Source organism: Mycteria americana, chromosome 11, assembly GCF_035582795.1.
Source record: "Mycteria americana isolate JAX WOST 10 ecotype Jacksonville Zoo and Gardens chromosome 11, USCA_MyAme_1.0, whole genome shotgun sequence".
NCBI lineage: Eukaryota > Metazoa > Chordata > Aves > Ciconiiformes > Ciconiidae > Mycteria > Mycteria americana.
The window spans coordinates 7,389,070-7,415,964 of NC_134375.1; the positions used below are offsets into that span (position 1 = coordinate 7,389,070).

A 26,895-nucleotide genomic window follows, 5' to 3' on the forward strand; every position below is an offset into this window, starting at 1 on the left:
ACACAATGATGGCCACACTGATTCAGAGTACACCATCGGATGCTGTCCAGCACAACATTTGTTTTGTCAGGTATCCCTGGTCTGCCCTGTTGCAAGCTAAAACCACATTCTGCGCTATCTGGGATAGATTCTGCAAAATCCACAGAAATTTCCATGAAGCTTTAAAATTGAGAGCTTTTGACTATTTAATATGGAAAGAAAATCAACCACATTACTATCAACTATAATATGCATAGAGCAAGGGGGGAGGGAAATTAAAACATCTTAACATCACCAATGTCAACATCTGCTGGATGAACAAATACTCGGTTTTTACATGGATGTATTTGTAACATGCAGTTTTAAAGGAATCTTCAAAAAAAATTAAAATCTTAAATATTCCAAGGAGAATTTTCACAAGATTTGCTAGCACAAAATTCACATTAGATTAAAAATCTTCTCCAAACAGATACAAGGGACAAAGGGTAAATTCTGCCGTTTCTCTCCGTCCAACAGCGCACAGCAGCTATCAGGGACTCATGCTGCAACTGAAGGTGTTATTTGTCAGGGTTCCTTTGTTGCTGTAATTCTGCCTTGTTATAAACAGTGAGGGCAAACCACCTCTAACACAATACAGAAACAAAGATGCGGTTGTGACTTTTACACAAAGCAGGAAGTAACATCAAAGCAGTGGATCATCTGGAGGAAATGCTGGCACAGGCCAACAACAGAGCGCTGAAGAGACTAAAAAACTAATGGATCCAAACAGAGCACAGACTGTTCCATCACTGATATGGGACTATATATCCAAGAGAAATACAAATAAGAAAACTCCCCTCCTGATTTGAGCCTCTGATTTCCTTGTAGTAATCTGTAAAACATTTTGTAAATGAATGTAAAGCTGCGCATGCAGGTCATGGCTTTTCCATGCTGTCTCACAGAAATGCTCTGGATGGCATGAAATGACTGCTTTCTGCTTGGCTCCTTGCTGAGGTTGCTTCCAAGGTCACACAAATGCTTTGAGGAACACCAACACTGGTAGCCAGCACCATGCATAGCTGACCAACTGGTGTTCTTCCCTAAAAAGATGCAGCAGTAACTTTTTTCTTTTTTAAGATGCAAAAATATACATTATTTCCAACTTGCAGGTATTTTTATTTTTTTTATTTATTTTTTTTTTTTTTTACACAAAGGTTTCCTGTCCTCTATTCTGGCAATGGACAAGGTGTTCAAGAAAGATAGCAACAAACTATTGCCCAACTTATTGCCCCCACATCACTTTCAAAAACATGAACAAGGACCTCCTTCCTCTTTGTGTACGGCCTACAAAGGTAATTATGCTACTTTCATGGCGATAATACAAGAAAGCTTGCAAGTAAAGATGCTGCAAATGTGATTAGCATCCTTAACCTGCGCACACCACTAATGTGCACATTATGGGGTTTTTTTGTTCCCAGGTATGCTGCTTTATGCTTACATTACAGAAAAACTCACACGAAGCAGTCAGGTTGGCTACGGTTCTTGAAGAACTCCCTTCACAGGTATTCTTTCAGCTGACGATCAAAATAATCCCATCTGCAAGAGAGAAGAAGCAATACCTATGCTGTAGGACATTTCACTGAACCAAAATGATGATGCTAACTACTGTCTACGTTGCACGCCTACAATTAGTCTACAGAGAATTTTAGCAGGTTCTGTTGCAAGCCCTGGCCTCTATTTGATGGTCTGTGGGAAGAAGTCAGTCTAAAAATGAAGTCAGTTTAAAAGAGGCTTATTATATTTGCCGTTATCAACCTTGTCAAGAAGACGCAGTGCAGCATTCTTTATCAGCTGGACTTCCCTAAGCACTACTGACTATTGCACTACTGCTATCCAGCTAAAGCCTGAAAAACATACCTATAACCAACACCAAATCACTATACATCATGATGCTGAATGCTTACAGCTGCTAGAGATGGCCAAAACATTATCTGCAGGTGCTGCTTTGAAAGCTTAAAATCCACAGAGGGTTTGAAAAGTGTTCTCCAAAAAACAGGGCTAAACTCACACGTTGCATGTAGGTCCCTGCAGGAAAAGGAGAATTCTCCAAAAGTACTGCCCCTGCATCAGCATCACTCTTGCTTTTATTTAGGTTTAGCCATTTGTCATTTAGGTTTAGCCATTAAGGTCCAACTATCTCCTATGAATGGTTTAATTTACTCCAGTTATTAATTTGATTAATCTGTCTATGGAATCCAAGAACAGTAATTAGTAACATGAAGCTTTTCAGCAACTATTTTGATAAACTATCTTATGGAGAAGATTTTACAAACAAAATAAAAATAAACCTTAAAATTAGAACTGTGGGACTATACACTTACGAAAGCAAAATATATCCATTAGGTAATATTTAACAAAATGCAGTTATCTTCAGGAAGCCAAGAATGAAAAGAGCATCTTTAAAACAGCTCAACCACCTACAATTTCTGTAGTAATATTTCTAAAACAGTGTATCTTCATAAAATGTTTTTAAATAATTACACAACAGGACTATGAAAAGTGAGAAAAGATGACAAGAAGTTTAACACCACAATTCAATTTACTTGCTGTTAAGTTTATTGCCAAATGAAATTTTTTTCTGGTTCATAATTTCAAAATGACAATTCTATACACTAAATTCTAGTGTAAATGCTATAAGTTTTGGGGTTTGCTTTGGTTTTTTTTTAAACAGTACATGTAGAGTGGTTCACAGAGTCCTACAATCCTAGCTTGGAAAAAATGTAGTTACCATTTCCTTCTTTCCCCCCCAGTATTTTCTTTCAGATACTTCTGCTTTTGTTGGTTTAGGACAAAGCTAGAAACAGAAACAATGACATAATAAAATCTATCACTGTTTGTGTTGCAATAGTCTGGAGAAAAATCCATCTAGATAAGCCATGTAGCAAGAGATGTTCCTTGGTTTCATCCCACTCGGCCAGAAGCACAGATAATTCCAAGTTTCCACGCCTTTTTTGCATGCTCAGCAGTCCCAAAATTGCCTGAATTTATAGCTGCCATATAAATTGTCGATATTTCCCTAACACTCTCAAGGCCAAAAAAAATTACTGATGCTTTCCCTATCATTATTATGAGAAACTTTTCAAAATATGAGCATCAGAAACCTTTTTCTGAACAGACCAACTCTTTCAATCTTGGCAGTGCAAACTCCTGAGAAGCTTGAGGGGAATGCAGATAGCAGGCAAGCAAGAACTAAAGCAGACCTGATTTTATGGGTTTTTTGGAAGATATACACCCCAATTTATTTGAGCATATGATAACATATGATTAGCTCAGTAACAATAGTTGACTGTTCTTAAAGTGGTTTCAAGTGCGTCGAGTAAGACAGATCTGGGTTTTACACTAAAAGATCAGTAAGTTGAGGAAATTTTGGACTCTGAAATAGACAGCAGGACAGGCTGTTACGCAGCATATGCTGCAAGATAAAAAAAGCATTTTACACTGAATGTCCTTTTTTGGAAAGGGAAAAAGAACATTTGGAGCAACAAAGTTGGCTTTTTTGATATTCCACAGCTACTACTTGGGGGGGGGAGGTGGGGGAGTACTGTCAGCTGCTTTTTCTTTAGAAGTATATAAGAAATAGCCATTTAAATACTTTTTTTTTTTTTTTTTTTAACTCCCGAGTTCTCCTTCCTCTTTGAATGCACAGGACTAAACAGTAGATGAAAGCACTGTAGGCATGCTGTTTTTCACCATTACCAAAATCAAGTCTGAAACAAAAGTGCAAATGAATCCTCTTCATTAACTTCAAACCCAAACATCAGACATTAAAAACATGCAAGAGGACAAATGCTGCCTGAAGTCCAAAGACTTTGTTCATCACTTCTGATAGCGCAAGCTGATATAATTTGATAAGTAGCAACTGCAACAACATGGAAGGATTAATACAACAAGGCTGGCTAGGTGAAGCTCTAGGTGAGTGAACAATTCATTAATATCAAATCACATTATGAAATGGGAGCATGTCCAAAATATGAGCTAGGAGGCAAACCATGGTTTTTCTCTATGCATGCACGATTTAAGACTGATTAGGAAACTTTTTTTTTTTTTTTGACATGGGGAGTAAGTAAAGGGTTTTTTCCCCTGCAATTAAATAACACAATCACCTCCATGTGAGACGAAAAAAACCTATCAAGTGAAAGGGATGAAGCTACACCTCTTCCTCCCGACAGTAATACACCCTGGAGCCAAGCTATACGCCACTTGTGGCTCTATGTCACTAAACAGAGCCCTGCATGCCTTCTGCAAGCCTGAGCCCACAACTAGCTCTTGGCTCCCACTTCCTCAACAACATTCAAGGAATTTGCCGGTATTTAGTCAGTACGAGTAAATTGCAAAACTGGACATCAAGTGTATCATGTGAATACCAGTTCTCCAAAGGAAGCATGCCATTCTGCAAGAGGGTTCATAGACGTTTTTGTAACAACCAGCACAGTGGGAAAGCTGAGCTACTCATACAGCTTTCAGAAGAACCAAACCAAAGGGAAATAGCCAAAGAAAATCCAATATTTTGTACAGTATCTGGTTAGGTATCACTATAATCAAGGGGGCAGGGATCCACATTCAGGCATACTCCATTAGCATCCTTTAATGGAGGAGTTACACGCCAAGGCCATCCCTCAGCACCCTCACTCTTGCTGAGTATTTTGATCCAGGATTCATTATAACATTCGAGATTTTCTTTCCTATATGTAATTATGCACATAAAGCTGTATGTATAGTTTTCTGTGCAATTTTAAGTTTTCTGGAAATTGAGATATATTTCCCAGAGAGAATAACACAAAATGCCAACAACATATTTTCAAACCAAACAGAAAACAATATGACAACACTTCAGCTAAACTTTTACAACCCAATATACATCACCTTTCTCTTCAAAACAGTGGTGGTTTGGGGGGTTGGTTTGTTTGGGTTTTTTGGGTGTTGTTTTTGTTTGGTTGGTTGGTTTTTTTTTTTACTTTCCACTGAAGAGGAAAAGCTCTTTCCACTTAACACTGAAACAGCCAAATACCATAAAGAGAGTATGTCAATTACAGTTTAAGAAAAAAGGGAAATTGGAAATTCGTCTTATTTCAAACTTACTGGGTTAATGTCTCTATATGAACAATGAAGCAGCAAAAAATGGAAATAGAGAAACTGGGGATTGAACAGAAATACAAAAAATGCCTTCTAAAACATGTCAACGAGAGAACAATTTTACTTTGCACTTTTGAAAACATCAGCAGATTATGCAGTTTAAGTGCCTCTCGCAGAGCACAAGCCTCCAAGCCAGAAATTTATATGACCGCCAGCCCTATGACCTAATCCTCCAAGTATCTGGAAAGCTACAATATTCATTAGTCGAGAGAACTGTATCATCATTCATACATGCTGGAAATCTGCTGCTCAGATAACCTCGTCAGAGGAAATACAATTCAGTTCATGGACGCATGATTTTCATCAAGGCTTTTAAAGTAAAAGGACACAAGATTTGTGAACCAAAAATTTTGCTCATTAACTGTGTATTGAGTTGTAGGAATAGATCCAGTCCCCCCTCCTGACTGTGTCTGGCATTACTGGGGTTGTTTTGTTTGTTTTTTGAGAAGCCATTTTTTCCCCTGAGGGCCACAAACATACTTAGTCACTTCAATCAGACATTAGACAGCAAGATGGGCTGAATCTGCCTTGCTGAGCACAATGCTCCCTCTTCCTTGCTGCTTCCTGGTACTCAAAGGCTGCTCAGGGTAGGTAGGAATCATCCTTTTATCCTGGTTTGTTTGGTGTTTGGGGTTTTTTTTTTTTTTGTATTACCTAGAACGTGAAGGCCAAAAACCACAAAAGAAATATAAATAACCAATAAAAGTCAACTTAATCAAGACTTTTTCTATGGTTTAATAACTGAAAATAAACAGTGAAGCCATACACGGATACATGCATCACTACCTGTGAAAGCATCTCTCACTTTTGCAATGAAGAAATGAAATAAGCACAACTGAGTGACACAGAAGGATGTATAGGATGATGCTAAATAATGAATGGCCACAGGGATTGATAAGGAGAAATTGGAAAGAAGCAAATGTAACTGAAATTTATTTTTAATGAAAAGCATTTGCTCCTGCTGTAATTTCAAAGTTCAGGATTAGATTTCCAAAAACAGATAAGAAAACAGAACCACAAATTATTTTTAACTGTCCCCTCCCCTCTGAATCACTTTCTAGAGGAAATGAAGATTTAAAGCTCTACAGTAGACCTGGCATTCCCAAAAATATAGAAGAAACAGACACAGCTCATTAACAGCAAGCTGAATTAAAGCATAAAGGGATCCTAAGAAAGATCTGGGTTATTTAAAGGTAGCACAGAGTTTACAGTACAAGTTGTAATGTAAACTCAGGTTGAGATGTACTATTTAATACAATTTTTAATTCCTTCCTTTTTAATCCTCCAGATAAGAAGTTAACAGCAAACCTTTATGTTTTACCTTTTCCTGAATTTTGTGGTTTAAACATATAAACTCCACACTGTGATGACATGGATGCCGTTTTTATCTAAACACTAGGATACGTGTCTGCTAAGAGCCATATTAAGTGATTTTCCACTGAATTAAAAAAACCCATATCATTTTAGTACCCTTATTGGGGAAGAAAACCTTTAAGCATTGACATGTCTGGAACACAACACAGTAAACAAGAAAGAAAAAGATAAACAAAAATCCCTGGAGCTTTAGATGAGCCAGAATCTTGTTTGTAGAGATAACCACGGCAGGACATGCTCAACTATTTTGGGTTTTGAAAGTAAGAATTCCTGTGGACTGGGCACTGTCAAGAACGTCCTCTGGCCACCTTCCAGAAATGCTATTCCTACTACTTGAAAGACCAAAATTTCTGGAGGATGAGTGCAGATCAAATTATTAGATGCATATTGTCTGTCATGGCTTTTTCCAGCTTCCACTCCAGTGCTCATCCTACTAAAAACTGGAGAATCGTTTAAAAATGAGATGTTTGGTTTGCATATGCAGAACACTACACACACAGAGAAATATAAAACATATACTCAAGAACTTCACTTAACAACACTGCAAGTCAGCATCTGTTTTGTTACTTTATGGGATCATGGCACTAATGAACATGCTGATAAACAAGACACAAACTTCATTACTTGTCTAAAAAAGTACTTTCAGGAAGCAAAGACATATGCAACTGACTTGCAAGGGAACCTAGAGATTACCCAAAAAAGTAACACAAGTGAACACAAACGCTTTGATTACAGTTGTGCTTTCATGTCCCAGTTAGCCCACAGAAGCAACGGAGTATTCAATTATTTTCCTACAAACAAGCTTTCCTGGCTCATTATGGCCTACCATTTCCTCCATCACTAAATGGATAAATGAGTTAAAGTCTTGGTTACTTTCCCTGCACCTTCCAATTATTTCTGACTTTTTGCTGTACATGTTCTTTTGCCATAAGGTGCTTCTTTGTTATAATTTTTATAGCAATCTTTTGATAGCAAATCACAAACTACTATCACTAAATAGTACCTCCTGTACCATGTCATGGTTGGGAAGCATACCATTAGGACATGTCAATTCCGTCACATCATTACGTTAAAAAGGATGGTGTACGGCTGCTACTGGCACGGAAGAACTCACAAGGAAAACCAAACAGCTGTAAACCACAATGCTCCCAAGGCAATAGCATATACAGTGCGTACAATGCTCTTCCCAATCTTTACAGTGCAATCATACTTTTAAAAGGGACAGGCAGGTAACAGACTGCAAGTATGGGAGGGAAGCACACAGGAATCAAAATGCTCCTAGTAGTTCCAAATGCAAATGTTCCCACTTGGAATTAGAGAAGATCCCTTTCTTAACTCTCAGCATGGAAAGACTGCATGTCCCCAGGCAGCCGAGTGGGAAATTCTCTTTCCACATGGTGTAATTTGTTTGAGTAGATCTACCCTTAATGGTCTGCCCAGTCCGGCCTCCAAATCTTTCCTCTGTGTATTAGCTCTATCCACACTGCCTTGATTCTTTCCCTCCTTGAATGCCAAGCAGCTCTTTCATACTGTTACTATGCAGCTTGCTTAATCACAGCTTAATTGCCCCAGCATTTTGTATATCTGAAATACCTTTCACTTCCACGCAGCAGTGGGCATATCCTCTGTCTCACACATCAACACAGCTCAAACAAGCGAGTAGTGGGTGCTGGCAAGGAGCTCTCCTGTTATTTACAACAAGCCACATCCCCAGCACAACTTAGCCCAAAAGACTCCTTTCTGCCTTATGGTTTACAGCACTCAGCACTCCGCAGGCCACAGGATGCTGGCTTTTCCCCACAGGTCTGGATATTTGCTTCCACTACAGCACTTTAAGTACATAAATCCTGTTCTAATACTGCTTTTTCCATGTTAGCAATTACTGCCGAACCCACAGACATGTTATGTGACCAGGACTGAGAGGTAATTCACACAACTAAAAAGAGGTAAGTAGATGCCTGTAACCCACTTCTTAGGAAAAGTTACTCCACATCATGGATAATTTGAGAGTCCCCTGTATTGAGTAAACAAAAATTAAATCAACTTTGGCCCAATGAATTTCAACTCTGTGGGAAAGAGCTGCAGACAGCTACATTTCCAGCCTTTAATATACAACCCCATTCTGCCTCTGTGGGACTTTTAAAAAAACAAATATTTACTCAGACCTGAAACACAGCTATACGGGAAAATGTATTTGCTTACATTGTGAAAAGCCTTAATTAAAAAGTAGTTTTGTAAATATAATTTTTATGCTCCTGTAATACATCTCCTTGTCCAAGATGCAGTTTTCCAATTAGAGCATTAGGGTTTTCTTAACTGTTCAAAAAGGAAATCCATCTTTAAAAATAAAGCTATGAAACCTATTTCTGTTAGAAAATGTCAGAATTATAAAAAACAGCACTTAAAATTCACCTGAGGAAATGTGAAGGGAGAAAAGAACCTCATATGATTCTCGTGTAGCTGTCGGTGCCTGCTGCTCATCTAAGATGTGTACTGAGAAACAGTGGTTATTGGTAAGATATGCAAATGTGTATCATACTCACCAAGATCAGATATCCTGAGGAAGAAGAACCATTTTGATAATTATCTCCCCACGCTAACATTTTTGTTCCACTGAAAGTCTAGGGTTTTTTCAGTATTAAAAAGTTATGAGAAAAATATTTGCATAAAGCAATCATGACATTCAACATATATTCATTGAATATATTAAAAAATTGATATAATCTTGACTACCAAACATATACAAGTACATATAACAGGTCCCTGGACAAAAGGCAAAATTGAACTTCCATATCTACTTGTGTGAGTGAAACTGTGGAAAATGTTTCCAGTATTACTGATGGAAATACTGTATGTCATGCAGTATTTGCTCAGTGGTTTTATAGAAATATTTCCCTTATTTTGTTAGGACTTTGGATTATAGTCAGGTATTAAAAAAATTGAATGTAGTAACAACTTACACATCTCAAGCAAATGATACAGACCGTTCAAGCTGCTTTCATTTCCTTTTCCAGAGGAACAGTGAAAAAGGAAAATGCAGCATAACCCCTGTGTTGCTGACTTCAGACATTACCCACAAAAACTACACAGAAACCTCTAGAACAACAAAGCCTGCATCTGCCCTACCATTCTTTATAGGACAAAAGGATACTTAGAGAATAAAACAAGTGCTTCTCAAGGAAGAAATAGGAAAAAATGGTGAATATAGATTCTTTCCTGTCATTGCAAATAGTCTTAACACATTTTTCTAGCAATAGCATTCATTTACAAAGGAAGATAGACAGATACAAGACCCCCAACTAGCACAAGCAAATTAAGAGAAATTGAAAATAACTCCTTTAAAAAAAAAGGTGCTAATCATATTCTTATCAGCCCACATTAATGCATTGTGTAAATCACACAGCAAACTGGATTTGTATATTGACCTTTCTCAAAATGGTTAACTGAGCCTAGAAGGCTCAGTGCAGTGTAGATAAGCATTAGTAGACTTCTATACACTGGGGCATTACGAGTTACAAGAGTTTAAATCCCTAGTTATTCCAGAGTTTGTTAAAATTTCCCAAGGTTGTCACCTCTGACAGACTCAGATACAACAAGTAAAAACTACCCCAAGTATTCAGTACTGTTCTGGGGCAATGATGCATAGTTTAGGTACTGCCCAAGAAATACACTCTTCACCCACCTTGAAAGTAGACCTGAGAAGTTCTAGGGTTTTACTTCAAGTCTTTGAACAAAAAATGAAAGTAGAAGCATTTCAAGCATTAATCTTGTACTGTTGCAGCATACAAAAGCAGTTTAGGAAACTTGAACAGTACTAAGGTAGAGTTGTTTCCACAGTCACTGTTTATAACTTCCAAAACTATGTTGAAATTTAGGATAAGCAAGTACATTAAAACTCTGTCTACAGAAGAGAAAACACTGTTTAGCTTGTTTTTTCTTGTCAGTAAATATTTTTGGGCTCTTGGTTAATTCAAAATAAATCTTCAGTATGCTATAGAATGGAAACATTATTTTCTGCTCTCCAAACAGAAAATAGTGAAATTCTCTAAGCAATTTGTAGTAGCAAGGTTAAAAGATAGTTAAAATTCTTCTAACATCATTTAGTGAAGTTACAACAGCTACACAAAGAAATGATTATTTCAGATACTCGTTCAGACTCAGCGCTCAGTAGAACACAGTATTACATTTATGATCTTGGCATGAGAGAGTCAAAAGAACGAGGTTCAGGCTTGTGACTGTTCACTGCTGACATCCATGCATGCATTCCCACTTACTATCACCACCTACCTACTAGAAAATGAGGCTGACCAAATGGATAGAGAAAGCCTTGTCTAGTGTAGCAAGACGTCATCATATATAAGGATTATACTCTAAGGTCTTAAAAGTCAGATTTTTACTATTTCTTTCAAAAACAGTCAACAGGAACACTTTAAGCCAGGTGTCAGGATGGCCAGTTACAGGTTCCTAACAGCAATTCTACCCGCTTTTGAGGCAATGTGTTACTGAACTTACACTCAGAATTTTTCATTCTGTCTCCTACAGGAAGGGGAATCAACAGTCTTTCTGTAATTTTGAGAAGATGCATTACGCATGCAGGTTAATTAATTTGCTTCCATAATCAGACAGGGGAGAAGAGTATTAGGATTCCTCCTTGATATGAGTCATTCTTGTGGAAACTCCCAACTTCCTCACTTACTCATAAACCAAGGCCAAAGAGTGCTGAGTAAGTACATAGCTCAGAATTGCAGGGACAGGTAATCTGCCATTACAAATACTTACTAAAAGTTCCAAAGTCCTCTTTCAAAGCCCTTTTTCAGGTCTGAAATGAAATCAGCAAACTTAATTTCCAAGGGGCGTTTCAAGCAGTTTGGAGACTGTCTACTCACCTTTGAGATACGTATTTATAAAAGTATAAGCAAGAATAATAGACTTTTTTTTTCAAGAGCTATTCCTTTCAAGGGCCCTGCAACAAATTTGTTCCAAATGGCCTGAAAACCAAAAGTGATTTTATGATTATGGTAAAAGTAAAAAATCTTCCTACCAAGTCAAGAGCTATTTAAGCTATTAAGAGCTCAATATGTCAACTCCATACTGTAAGGATTATTTAAAACTCTATAGCAGCCAGCAAAATATAGCAAGAATTACTGTAATATTATTTTTAATATGGTATTATACCAAATGCACATACTGGGTCCACTTCAATTTCTTTCATAGATTTTGAATGCAAATCCATGAAAAGCACTTTGCAATAATGTTGCTGGGAACTACCGTGGCTCCAAACGTTTCCTAAGAAAGATCATGAACAGTGTCCTGTGAAGCCGAGAGCAATGATAAGGAGCTGTATATGGGCTTGGTGGGTGGCTGGATGTTGGAACCTACCAAAAGGACAATCTATTGAAGGGCAGATGAACATAACTGCATGTTAGTTTTGGATGCGAAGACTATAGGCCAGGCTTAAGCCAGGCTTGATGTAAATGTTAATAGCACCTTAATTGACAAGTTCTCAGTTTATATCTTACACAGTGTTAAGTAAAACCTATTTATCCTACGAAACTGCTACCCCACAAAACTCCAAGCTTCCCCTAACGGTACCTTCACAATAAATAATAAGTAGTAAAACCAACTAAATATAAGGACTGACGGAGTATGGAAATACCCAGGAAACTGGAAAAAGAGAACCTCAATTATAAAGATAAATTTGTTTTATGATAGTCTCTTCCTGATGTATTAACCAGCATTAGCAAAATACATTTTAGCAAGAGTTTCTATGTTATCTACTCAACTACCTGGCTAGAACGTATCTGAAGACAGTCGTAATTCAGAACGGGCAGATAGCAAGACCAGGCTTAAAACATGATTATTCTTTTATCTGTTTTCTTACACACAAGGGAGGAATTATTTTGATAGAAGTTTCACGACACCTCATCCAAATCCTTTACATTGAGAACACTACAGCTAAGGGCCTTCGGTTTTCATCCTGGTACAAATGCCTAGCTTGCCTTAGTTTCAGCACGCATGTCTCAAATAGGAAACAGAGAGTAGCATTCTTTCAGGTTTCAACATTCGTTGGACCCACTACAAACAATGACTGAAACCTCATTTTCACATCCAAAAATAAACAAGAACAGGGAGAGATTAGATTACATAGCAGCAATCAGTGACTTCTGCTACTACAGGGAGAGAGGCTAGTATCCATAAAAGGAGACAAGGTCCCATGTTGAACTGTACTATTTTCCTTTGAGTTTGACCTTGAATGCACCATGACATTGAGAAACCCTTTAACTTCTCTGTTCCTTAGTTTTCTCTAATAAAACAATATATATATATATATATACTTGCCAAAGTGCTTTAATTATGAAGACTGGCGACACAAACTGTAATATTAAAAATAGAATTTGTTAACACCAACTCTCAGCTCAACTTGGAACAAAGAGCTGAATTTATGCCCCATATTTAGAAATGAAATTTCTAAATTCTAAATGGAAATTACTTGTGTTGAGCCAATCCCACAAAGAACAGTTACACGGAAGAGCCTATATTTTAAAATCCAAACTGTCAATCACAGCCCTGTCTGCAGAACAACTTATCACACATCATCTAACCAGTGGAGGAATCAAATCTGTAGAGCAGTAGCCACTGGAGGCTTTGTGGCATTAACCAGCTGTCAAAATACAGTTCAGCTCTATGGGAACACACCAAACATTCCCAGACACTCTGCCTGTAAGTTTACAAACACTCCATTAATAATGGTTTAAGCATCTAACAGGAGAGAGATGCTCAAACATTACATTGAGGGCCAACAGTATATGTAATACAAAATATGACTTAAGATCACCTAATAAAGATAAAGAACATACTAAAAACCAGAGCTCCTTAAGAACTCAAGATTGTTTCCTCACTGGTATCTAGTAGGTGAAATAAATGTTTTGGACCACACGGTGTGCAGAGAGAAGTCAGCAACAGCCAACCCACAGAGCAAAGAGGAGAGATGTAGAAGCATAACAAATGATTGAAACGTGTTTGAAAGCTAAAAGCATTAAGACAGCTAAGAAAACTGCATGACAACTGTATCTAGCGGGGGGGCGGGGGAGGGGGGGGAGCAACACGTGGGAGAGAAAGGTGGAGAGAAACTTCAAAATTATTACTTCTGCTGCTAGCTTTCACCTCTATTTTGAAACAATACATCCAAATCATCCAGGGGACAGACCTTGATGACCTGGATTTTGGGATATGGATGGCACATTTAAGATTTTTCCATCTCCAACAAACTAGCAGGTTGTAGATAGTGAGTTATGGATTAGCAGAGAATTTAGTCTGCTTATGTTTTTCAAGTGACAAGCCTTAATTAATTATATTTAGAATAATTATTTTGCTCTCATCACACCTCAGTCAGCTCCTATCGCTTCTGGGTTTAACCACTTCTTTTGGCATAGCTTACAGACATAAATACTCGTGCTCAAGCAAGCTGTAGGAGTACATGGCAACACACAGTATATTAAAAAGACATAGTAAAGAACAAGGAACACAACCACCATGAGTGGACTGATACGATACTAAAAACTTTTACCTGGTAATTCCTAGTTCCAAGACCTAGGAATTAAGTAGTCGGGGGTGGGAGGGAAGTTGTGCTACAACTTGGGAATCAAGCACTCCATGATTTAAGGGGATAAACAGCTCATGCGCAAGTATTTTGACCTTAAGATATCGCCAACTTCATTTCTCATGCTCCTTCAAGGTGGCAGCATCCCTGTCAGGATGCATTCCAGGGACCACAACGAGCTGCTTCAGTTGAGCTCCTAAATATACGTGTCTTCTTAGGAGGCACCATATGCCAAAACACATGCCAGGAATGGATATGATGGATACAACAGCCCTGACTAGAATCCCAGCTCCTCAACAGGTTCAGCAAAACCAAATTGTACCACCTGTAAGCTTAGGGACTGGAGCAATGAGCCATTCCTGCTGCACTAAGGGAGATGAAGGAAAGGATTGGTCCTGGGCTGCAGAGATAGGGAGAACCCCCAAGAGTTGGGGCTGTTATGCCACCAGTATGCCACCAGTATGACCTTTCTGGTAGCAGTCAGGCTAACTTTACCGTGCTCTGACACATGCATGGTAGGCACCAAACCAAGTCTGTATTAATACCCCTAAGCAGTCTGCTGCTCCAGGCAGCTACCAACCTCCCCAAAGATAATTAGGCAGCCTGTCTGCAGCCTTCGAGCCCTACATAAATCCCAATGCCAGCAGCTGCAGAAACAGAGGAGGTGCTTTGTTTTTGTTTTCTTCTTCATCTTTGTTCAAAGGAACGAGTGGAGAAGTTTACCTTTATCCTTCATCACTCATCTTCCTGGCTGCAAAAGTCTATTCATGGGACTCCTCCCTGTCCAGCTTTGCTGTCTGGGTCCTTTCCCAAGCTCCAAAGCCCAGACCTGTGGCTTCTAGAAGCATTTCTAAGTAGGGGAAAATAAACTAAGATTTTAAAAGATGAATAGAAATAATAATTTAAAAAAATACTGTCAAACCAGCAGATCACTTTTGCTGTGGCCCAAGGAGTTCTATAAAGACTTGATAGTTCTGGAGCTTGAAGCTGATTTAAGTGACTTAGTTGACCCTGTCTTTATGCTGAACACATTTTATATGCAACCCATGGGACTATATTTTTAAAAGAAAAGCTTAAATTCAGATGTTCACAGAACTCCCATGGAGGAGTATGCCATTTGCTGAGGCAAGGGCAAGTTTAGATTTTTCAGAGCCCAGCATTTTGATGTCTCACATTGCTATGCCAATGAAAACATTACTGGGGGGAAAATGGTTAGAATAAAACTCAGCAACATTGAGGATTTTGTGGAGGATGTCAGCAATATCATGACCAGAGCTACAGTCATTCTCATTACATTTGTAGTCCGTTGCTCATGCAAGAATTCTGCATGGACAAGCTAACTTCAGCAGCAGGTCTTTCAGCTGATCTTTTTCTTCCATAAATGCTCCATTTCAAGACATTAGTCAAGGCCTTTTTTTTTTTTTTCTCTGTTTTTTTTTTTCCCCTCCATCTTTTTCTGAGGGCAGCTGGGGCTTTTTGTTTCAGAAGGAACAAAAAAATTAAAAGCAGCAAACCAGATATTTACAGTATTTTTAAATCTTCCATGGAGTGCTGATCATTATTTGAGCGATGGAATTTAATTAGATGGATCATTGGCTCATTTCCAAACAGTAGTTCCTCTTTTGCCAAGAAGCTGAAGGATGGTGCCTTCTGAGAAAACATTGAGCAACTTTTCTGGAAGCTGACTGACACTTGATCGTGTCTATTCCACATGCATTATTTGAATATCATATAAGTATTTCAGTGTGGCATCAAAAAGATAAAGATCCATCTGAATACATGCAGTTTAACCTATGTAAGCACATACTTCTTTCAGATTGCTCCTCTTCCTTTGAAAACACATTTTTGAATGATGAGACAGTAAAAAGATATTATAATACAGAAGTAGTTAATAGGTAGTTCCCATGTTCTGTGTACTTATGTATACAATTACAAATTAAGTTATGACCTCTGTTACCTAAATGATTCATTCAAAATAGCAATAATAGCCTCTGACATGCATTACAGGCATGACTGCTAGCAAACTCCATTGAAGTTGCTTAACATCTCTGATTAGTAGACGTGTTTTCAGTTACTTACAACTATGTCTAATTTTAATCACCACATTGAAGTTCCACAAATTTGGCAGGTTTTCTGCCTCAGAGGGACAAAACTCCTCAAAGAAGAGTTTTTAAAAGTTTCATCCAAAAAATTTCAGCTCTTTATTAGGACATGGCTAGAAATCACCTGGAATGTACTTTGGAGACACAGGTGTAGTTAAAATATGAGACTAGCATCTTAAATAGATGAGAATCTCCTACTTTTCCTATAACAATTTCCCTTTAAAATGAGGATAATTCCATCTCTCAATGACACTGTGAAAATTCTCTGAAAAAGCTCGAGTTACTCTAATCACAAACACAATACAAAGGACAAGAAAATTACTGACTTATCTTCAGAGCAGTTTAAGCAAACAAACAAAAAATCAAAATAAGATACAATTCCCACAGAATTAAAGGACAAGAATGACAAAAAAAACCCACCTTCTTCCAGCCTTTACACATTTAAGGAAGCTACCACATAACTAGACTGGCCCAGTTGTAGTTTGCATATTAATCTTCATTTGAGCATTTTTCAACATTTCATAAACTCATTTTTCTGGTGGGCAATGGGAGATGTGATATACACACAGTGTCTGGAATCAGCATTACTTCAGCCCAGTGGGTCCTTCCAGCATGTCATGAAATAAAAGGACCTGTTCTACCAAAGGACAGAAGGACATAATTTCTATCCCACTGTATTCTTTGTTCCCAGTGACCTTGTTAGGCAATTATCTTCCTTTATAAGTGGAAATCTGGAAGATTGCCACTTCAAATAGCTGCATAATAAATGAAATTGTCTGCCAAAAGTACTCACCTGTCATACCTGTCTTTCATACTGGGCAAGGTTTTCATCCTGTCTTCTAAAACTTTTGGATATGGGCTGCATCTAACTATGCTTAGGCAAGACAGAAACAGTCACATCATCAGAAGAGGATCTGGGATTCTTCCTTGAATACACAAAGTAGTAGATGAGTAAATGTGCTAACCCAACAAGTCACCAGGTTTGTCTTTCTCAGGAAACCCAGCACAACAATCTACGCCTCCTACCTGTTTCTAGCACAGCCTAACCACAAAAATTTAACTCTATTGAGTTAAACTCTATTAACTCTATTAAACTCAAATAATAAAGAGCAAAACAAGTATTTTGTAGACTCACTGTTTACCTTTTGTTCTGATTTTTCTTCAGTTGTATCTTCCCAGACACATGAGTTTTCTTTTAGATAGCCTACAACTTTTAAGACCCAGGCTAAGGCAAATCTAAGTCATAGTGACTGAGTCCTTCAGGGAGTAGATGCAGTGCTTGCACCTGCCAGGAAATAATAGCTGACAACTGAGCGAAACTGAGAAGAATCCATCTACATGAGCCTCATAGCTTGAAAACTTTTCCTGCTTTTCCAGATAAACTGGGCAGAGCCGCAGGAGACAAGCTTTCCACATTGTAAATGGAGCAGCAATCAAACTGAACTGCATGATCCTCATTCTCTTGAGCACTCACACTGAAGTAAAGAACAATTATTTGAAATAGTACCTGTGGCTCTTGACAAGGGGGCACAAGCTTCTTGCAACTGCTGTAACTTTATCGCACTTAAATATCCTGAACTCAGACAATAACTACAATATGAACAACAGAAAACAAGTCAGAGGGCAGACAAGAGAGGAAGCCTTATGTTTCATACAAAGCATCACCAGGAATCTTTTCCTTGTTCACAGACAAAGAGCCAGCTTGGAGGCAGAAAGCAAAATTATTAAAGCTGTGCCTTCTTCTAAAGAGAAGAGTTAGGATTTAGTAATAAATACAACTTTGTGAAATGAAGTAAAGCATGTGTATGCTTGCAGTAATCTAACAGAGACCTTTTTCAATTTGATTCCATAAAAAGTTATATTAGCCCCTGAGAATAATCAGGACTTTCAATGTCTCCACAGGCACTGGGGGAAAAAAAAAAACAACCAACTAAAACAAAACAAAAAATGTAGATCAAAGCATATATTAAAGCGTCAGCCATCAAACTCTGGAGCCATAACAAAGGCTTTATAATCTAAAAAAGATTAAATTGTTGCTGTTTTAGAGTGTTTCTGTGAGTGAGAGATAAATGAGAACATGGTAGAGGTCCAAAATATACCGGCTGAATAAAACCCAATCTGTTACATTTTCCAAGACAACAATCTGCTCTATGAGTTTTATTAGAAAAAGCATGGTGAGTCTAGCCAATTTTTCCCTGAACAGGAAAACCTCAGCCCTGTATATGAATGGCAAGAAGAGCCAAAGAGCGTAACAAAGACCCTTTCAAACACGGGAAAATCTAAGAAGGACAAAACGGCTACTGTGAAAGAACCAAAACTTCTATACCCTAATACATCTCCAAAGGTGGGGTTTTATAGGAATACATGACTTTATTTGTATACCCTTACACTACACACTAATGTCATATCAGTTGTTTTATTTAGTGAAATACTTTAAAAGAAGTGTAAACTGTGACAGACTCAACGTGAAGAACTGTACACTCTTGCAGAATTGTTTGGTCACAGTACAGTTGCTCTGAATTTTACAATGAGTATTCACAGCTCTGTTCACTTTACAGAGCATTTTGAAATGGAAAAACCTCCAGCTATAAGCAACTTCTGAATGTCAGCTCACTGTACTACCTCCTATATTGCTAGCTACTGAACAAACACCCATTGGGAAGGTTAATACAAAACTTCAGCAATTAAAAGAAAAATCTTTTAAGTCGCTCCTTTGAAGAGATTCAGACAAGCAAAGTAATTATTGTGACAGATACTGGAAACATCCGATTGCAAACCGCAGAGGACTTGACAATAGCACAATGGATTTTGTTCAGAAGAAAAAAAGTGGGAAAAACACCAAACACTCCCATTCCTTTAGGATGACCGAGAAACTTAATTTTGGGCAAAATACATTTTACCACATCACATTTTTTTCTCTGGAGTTTTACCATCCATTTCTAAATAAACTAGATACTGAAGTTGTACACATTTTCAGAGACCACCAATTTGGTTTTTCTCCAAAACTGGGACACCTGTAAAACCAGCAGTTTCCATATAACAAATTAAGGACACAGAAAGATGACTTAATGACCGATCTCAGAAATTCATTAGATTGCAGTATACTGCTTCCTGCTAGTATTACCATTGGAATTGGTTATTTGTTCTAATAATGGACTCTCTGTGGAAACGTTAAGTTTCCTAGGAGTGCAAGCGAATTGCCATCGGTCTCTGGAAGGAATAAAATAAGAGAGAGAATCAAAAGTAACCTAGTAAAGTTTCTTAAAATCAGCTTTTGACTGTTTGCTACTTACTTATCCTATGTATCACAGAAACCAAAGGTCAAAGAAGAGACCGAGCTGGACAACAGAAAAACAAAGCTTTTTGGAGTTTCATGATTTAAAAGGTTTCACTGCAGACCTTCTTTTGTCTTTAAAAGACATTTTAAGTACTGAACTGCAGCTGGCTTTTCAGCAAAGCACAGAAATAAAAGGCATAGGATAAGGAAGTGGAGCCCACGAATACAAAGTGAAAGATGAGTTTGAAACAATTCTGTAAAATATGCTCTATTAAGACTGATGTCACCAGAATATGTCATGTGAAAATGTGTTTTAAAGTACAGAATTTGAAGTCTCAAAGTAATTTCTCTCTTGCTTAAAGCAATATCAAGATTATGTTTTGCTATCTTGAGACTTTAACAACAAAGGGTTGGGTTTTTTCAGTTTTTTTTGGGGGGGGGGGGGGGGGGGTTGGGGGCAGCAGAGGGACACATCCCATAACAGGTGCAATAGTACTGGTTAAAACAATTGTAGCAGAAGGAAAAAATAATTGCCTTCATTAACATTTAAGTCAAATGGGCTGTCTGGCTAAAGTCAGGGAAATTTCATTCCTGAAACAGAGGCTTGCCACATGAAGTATGAACGTGAGAGTTTACTTATTTCTATGTCAACGATGGTGCTACTATGCCAGCTAAATTATGACCATATTGAGATCTTTGTGAGCACATCTACAGCAACAGAAAAACTGGTTTAACTGCTTTCAATCTGTTTTTAGTCAAATATTGTTCAAAGTCTGGTGAGCCTAAGTAACTCAAGTCACTATCTAATTCCTTCCTGATATGATGGGCTGTACAGTATTTGAGTACATGCAGGCAAACCAAAGTCTAACAGCAACAGATAAACTTGGTTGTCTTTGCAATAGGAAAAGGCTCTAGGCAGAGTGAAGTACAGAGGTTTCTGGCTTTTGGTTGGGCTATGAAGTAAAACAGCATTTTGCTTTCCCTGCTGGGTTACTTCTAGCACTGGATGTAACTAACAGGATAAAGTTCATCTGCGCTCCCCTCTCGGGCCCCTTGACATGTCTCATCAGTGCAGCCACAAGCCCTTTATGCTGCTGCGAGGTCCCTTAAGCAACATGCCGGCCACATCGCTGCTACTGGTTCGTCCCTTTCTACTGACCTATAAAGAATGCAATGTTTTGATTTGCACAGTTGGAACACACAATGAAACATCTTAAAAACTGTTTCAAAGTCAAAGCTTACATTATTTTTTTTTAGTATTTAGCAGCACCTGAAAACTCAGAGCCTGCCCAGAGCACTAGTGTTGTGCTCCAAAAGACTAATTCAGAACTTGGACAACTTCAACACATAAATGACGTGGGAACAAGCTTAGAAATACGCTTATCAAATGCATAGTCAGAGCCAACCAGCACCTGCATTCCAGGATTCACATTAAAGGAACAGAAGCAACCAGTCTACTCCCTCTTAATATGTTGCTTGCTAGGGGCATTATTACTTGTAGCTGTTATTATCACTCAGCTGTAAGAACAAACATTTTCACCACATATTTATGAATATCATATGCATCTGATGTCATATGGCATTATACATTTGCAAAGAAAAAAACCCAATTGTACTGTTTGAGTTTGTGGGGATATGCAACTAATGGACACATGGTGCAAAGGTTCTTTAGCTGACCCCCTCCACCTCCAGCTATCCAACTCAAGCTGAACATGAATTACAAGAGTGCTAATTCTGTATAGCATGGGAATATTGAGAAAAGTTTAACAAAAAATGCTGCAACAGCTGAAGTCATTGCATTGCATATAAAGACTCAGAGGCTGAGAGGACAGGCTTACATCTCCCATTCTTTGATCTACAACTTGTGATTCCAACTTGCAGCTGCACCAAACATGCAACAGGGGCTTCCCATAGCTTCAGCCTTCCCTGTTACCATGTTCCTTCTCCAACAGGAAAGGGTTTTGCTCACTGATAACCAGGATATGCCTTTCTTGCAGTTTATCAGATCAAGCATTCAGAAGATTCAAAAAGAGAAATTCTGTTTAGTTCAGTGTGAAGATTTGCCAGCTCAGCCAACCATAATCTCAGATAAATATGAGGATGATATGATGTTGCTATTCTGGTTTTCTGCAATTACTTCCAGAGAGAAGCAGTCAGTATCAGAACATGGCTCGAAGCAATACTGAGCAAGAGTCTAACTGGAATCTGAGGAAAGATGAAATGAACCAAAAAAGCTTTTCCAGCTTCTTTTCCGAGATGACAAAACCCTTTCTGTTACTCCACTCATTTTCTCCCCATCTTACTAACATACCTGCATGGGCACAAAAGATGTGAATTCTTCATGTAAAACCTCACTTCAAGGAAAATAAATCTCTCAAACTTTATAATACATCATAAAGTCCCAAAGAATGCACAAGAAAACTCACAAAGTCTCAAGACTATTTGCTTTTCCCTCAGATGTTGGCAGGAACATTTACCTCATCTTTGTTCTAGCCTTGATGCAATACTGTATGCTGTGAGTTACACGGAAATTTCTCCAATTTCCAACAGAGAAGGGCTCAGGCTGTGCAAGGCTGGAAGTAGGTGTTGCTTTGCAGCACACTCGGGTGAGCTCAGCGTGGCCAGTCCTATGATGCTGGATGAGAGCTACAGGAGGTAACCCAGCCAGATGGCTCAGCACTTGCCCTGCGTGAGATGGGGCTGGCAGCAAAGCATGTAAGATGACAGCCCACAGGGGGGTCCCCCAACCAGGCACCCGCAGTCAGGCTATTGCAATAGGAGAAACAGGCAAACAACTCAAGAAAACGTGATGCATTACCCACGCCTTCTGGGCAAGCAACAAGCCCGGCAACAATTTACCCAAACTACGCAACACATTGGGGTCAAACAGAAGCAGAACAATTCTGCTATCCAGTACAAAAGCACTCTTGCTGTCGTACCTCTTCAGAGTCCCATATCCAGCTCCAATCGTTCCCACCCCCACTTCCCTCCATTGCTTCATGCATTGAACACAGATGGTAGATAGAGCTACACTATGGTATTTATACACAGGCTTTAAAAGACTTACAAAGTATAGAAACTGATGTACTGCAAAGTGTATCTTTTTTGTAGCTTTCCAAATTTCCTAACAAATTACTTGGGGAGATTTAATGGTTAAGCAATTCAGTAGGGGTATTAAGCGACTTTGGAAAATAAGGCCTGATCAGAAGATCGTAAGTATGCTCTTCTTCATTTACTTACTGCAACTTCATCCACTAGAACTCCAAATAAGAGCTAAAGGACCAAGGAATAATACCAAAAGCACAGAGACACAAACAGGCATTTTTTTAAGTTGCCTTTAACTCTTACTTATTAGGTGGCAGGGTGCTCTTAGTCACTAAAGCAAAACTAAATGCACTAGAACAGGGATACATTCTTCCATCTTGGTCTGCCTGGGACACCTTGCCTATAGCAAAAGTTTTCAATTACATGAGTCTGGCATCATTTTTTATGCTTCTAAGAAGATAAAACGCTAGATATGGCTGTCTTTCTTTTGAAGTATTTGAGTGCCCATACTACTGCCTCACAGTGTCTGAGAAGTGTTAAGTGTACAGCCTAGCTTGGAGAGCTGTTAATTCAAAACAGAGATGTATAACTCTCTGGTTTGTATAAAGCAAACAAAGAAAATATCCCTCTGTTGAGACTCACTTGAAATTTTTTTTTAGTATTAGGATCAGCTTACTCTCTGGAAAGCAGCATGAAGTAGTAGTAAGAAAATCAGATTTATGAATTAAAAAAAAAAAAAGACCAAACCCGTAATACAAGTAGATAATGTTTTTCTCTAGACTAAAATAATGCCAAGATCCTTCCATAGCCCCCCAAATAAGATTTTTTGTCAATGGGATGAAGTCTTCAAGAAAGTAAAAAAACCTCAAGAACTCAAGCATACCATCACTATGTGTGTGTGTATCAAAACATTTTAAAAGAATTTAGAGCCTTCTCCTCACCGTCTATTGAAGTGTACAGCAATTTTTCCAGCAAATGACAATCCAGTAATTGACAGTTAAATTTAAGGAACTGAAAAGAAATTATTTTTTTTCTACTGACTGACTTACATTACAGTCATCACAGATGTTATCATAAAGTCTTGTAACAAAAAAGAAATAAAAAAGCAAAAGGAGTCATTTTCTGTTTGACTGACAAAACTGAATACATGCTACATCATGGCTTTCAGAGTATTTTTAGCTTAAAAAAAAATTCCATTTTAGGTCATTACAGCCAAAGAATACTGCTGATAAGTAAAATCAGTTTTGTTATCAACCAGACGAAGCTCAAGTCCTTACTGCTCTGGTAATTAATTTCTCATCATTTATTTCATGTGGCTGGAAGGGGTAGAAAGGTTTCTTCCTGGACATTTTTCCATTTAGAGTCCTAAATCATTTTACAAGTTTCATCTATCAATCAAGTTGAACTTTGCTCTAACAGCAGCAGCAGCAGAACCTGTATCCACACAAGTGGCAAATCAGTTTATAAGTGTTTAGAACGACTGTGTTTGCATAAGCTTTTGTATTTAACTGCATCAGTGTAAGAACAGACTTGAAGTGGAACACCACATATGCTTAGACAAGGCTTAGCTATGATAAGCCGACTCAATTTGGACACAGCAAAACTGCCGAAATGCATTTATAATAATGTTATCCAATTTAACTAAATATATTTTGGCCTAGCTACATTAAATACCTATATAAGGTCTCATTTTCTTCAGGGAGAAGATGGGAATTAATTGGTAACTTAGCTATAATCACATATTATAGAAGATAACGGCTAGTTCATCCCCAGGAAAAGAAAAATCATTAAAATAAAAGACTTCTCCAGCTTTTTATGAAGCATTAAGTATTTACCCACAATGTAAAGCACTGGAAAGTGCTGGGAAAGCCCTATCACTGTTTTAACAGCCTGGAAAGAAAAAAAAAATAGTGAAATTTAGTTCTTCTTGAAGTACATCAAATTATGCTTCATGATCCAAGAACAATTCTCAACCTGACTTTTGGTTTCAGCACTGACATACAAACTTCTTACAATTTTTAAAAATAGATTTAACCTAATCTCTACTACATTTAGAAATACAGTAACCTATGCATTAAAAAATATACTTGTATTCCTATAAATATATACTTATGTTTTACTTATATATTCACTAAATGCACTAACGTGTACTTTAGTTAAGCAGTACTTGGAATCTAGTATGCTATTTTAATAATATATGCTTGAAACTCAGCTGTGAATAAGGTATACACTAACTCCATATAAGAAATGTGCATGAAAGTACTTTTCAGTCAAAATTTGCCCTTCAAGAAAATAGATATTAGGGTTATAATATATATTAAATTTCTAAGAATCAGTATTGAAGACTTCTTGTCAAGATTTGCTCTTTAAAAGGAGAAATGAATGCTACTACATGTTACATTCAAAATCAAAATACAGATCTGAGAAGCTAAACACAATGCTGCAAGAAGTTAGCAGCTCCCTGCTTCAAAGTTTTAAATTAGGCTTACACAATGCAAAGCTCTAGTGATGGAAAGATTAGGCTCACAGTTATTAACTAGTAAGAGAAGGAGGAAACAAGCAACAGAACAACACACAAAAAGTGGAGGAGATTGAAACTAAAAGCGGATTTTGGTCACAAGAGGTCCTTTGATTTGTCCTTTTCTCCAGCTAGGAGACACAATAAAAAAAGAAAAGAACTCAACATAAGGAGAGACAATAAAGGGCTGGCCTGTTTTGGCTTCTCTTGCCATTCCTTAAATACATATCTATGTAAACTTCCAAGCAAATAAACATTTCTCTTTGCTTCAGCTGCCACCCACTGGAAAAGGAAAGCAACATTAATCCCAAATTGCAATACCTTAAATGGGTCAGAAAACCAATCTGACAGATGCTAGTACAGATTACATTAAAGCTCTGGGATTGCCTTGAAAATCTTAGTGGCACTGCTAGAAATAAGCAAGCTTGCAAATTAAACTGAAACAGAAGACAGAATACAGCAACAAGCCAGAGTTCCACTTCCTCTCCCTGCCCCAGCCCAGGCTGGTGGGCGTTCGGGTTGTATTGCAAAAGTTTTGGAGAGGAGCTGGAGTTTGCAAGGATGAAGTGAGAGTAACAGGGCTGGCAGCACCCCTCTGACAAACATCGTGCAACAAGGACGAGCAGCATCGCATAGCCTGGCAGTTCTCATCGCTCTGCGCTGGGCTGCTCCTGCTGTACTCCAGGTCTCTCTCTACACTCATATTACTGCTCTCTCTCCCGCTTGCTCTTGCCTTACAACAGTAATCCATCAACTTTCTTGCCTAAATGGCAGCTTCAGCATTCCAGCTTTCCCTCATTGGCAACCCCCCTATTCCCTTCAATGGACACATGGGATGTCTGTGGTGCAGGAAGCTGGTGGTGCAGATCCAATAATTTAATCATTTAAGTAATAGAGCAATGTGGAAAGGCTTGCTGAAAAAACAGTATAGGCTGCAACAGAGCATTATCATCCACTTCAGATGAAACTTGGTCTAACTTTAGATAAAATAAACATATACTTACACCAAAAGTGCTTACCTAGGATAGCAATATGAGGTATTTGCATGCAAAAGCATGCACGTCAGATGCAATGATAGCAATATAACAGCATGTTGCACAAATGCAACAAAACTCACCCTTAAACTGGAACACTGTCCTGCAAACATGCAATTCTGGTGAACCTGCACTGAGGGTGTGATGGCTCAGCCAGGGAAGTCAGCAATCACAGCTGAGACCATTGGGCAAGCAAACCTGAATGATACAGACACGCCCTGACTTCCTGGAGAAAAAACCCAACCTCTATTAAAATGAGACCAAATAAATGGGGAGAATTAGATTCCAGAGAACCTTCCATATTTAAGATATTCTCAAGCGTATATGCGATGAAGCAAGTTTTGCTAACAGAATAGCTACTCTGCAGTTATGCATGAGCCGAGAGGTATAAATTGATTGCAGATTCCCTCACCGTAAGGGTCTAAGGAAACTGGAGGAAGGGAAAAAAAGCCTAGGAACCTAATACAAGCCCTGCAGGGATTAACAGACAGACCTGTAAGTCCTTTGGTCCAAATCCCACGTTTCCTCAAAAAGGCCTGTAGAAAAAAAAAATCTACCAGGAAAAAATATCTGGCAATATCCCCTCATGAAATTTCTCTTCTGCTGTTGTAAAGGTGGGGAGTCCCACAGTGGAACAACTTCACTGGACTCGCACAACAAGAGATGCTTCTTTCACAGGGCAGAGTCAGGGCCAAGATACCTGCCAAAGTTGTAATACTACTTCGAGCTGTATCTTCCTGCTCTCTAGTTCCCCAACAGGATTTTTTTCTAGGCAGGACACAACTGTTGTCTAC

General features: G+C 38.3%; 1 protein-coding gene across 4 annotated transcripts in view; it reads right to left on the minus strand.

The window, feature by feature from the left end:
• PRKCD (protein kinase C delta) overlaps positions 1–26,895 on the minus strand; it is a 68,671-nt gene that overhangs the window by 34,709 nt on the left and 7,067 nt on the right. For 2 of the 4 annotated variants that reach the window (XM_075513859.1, XM_075513856.1), the window contains exon 2: positions 1,474–1,554. The exons of 1 other annotated variant lie outside the window; for it this stretch is intronic. The gene's annotated coding sequence lies outside the window, so the exon portion shown is untranslated. Of the gene's footprint in view, positions 1–1,456; positions 1,555–26,895 lie in introns of all 4 variants that reach the window. One more of the 4 variants, XM_075513858.1, reaches the window with a different exon arrangement.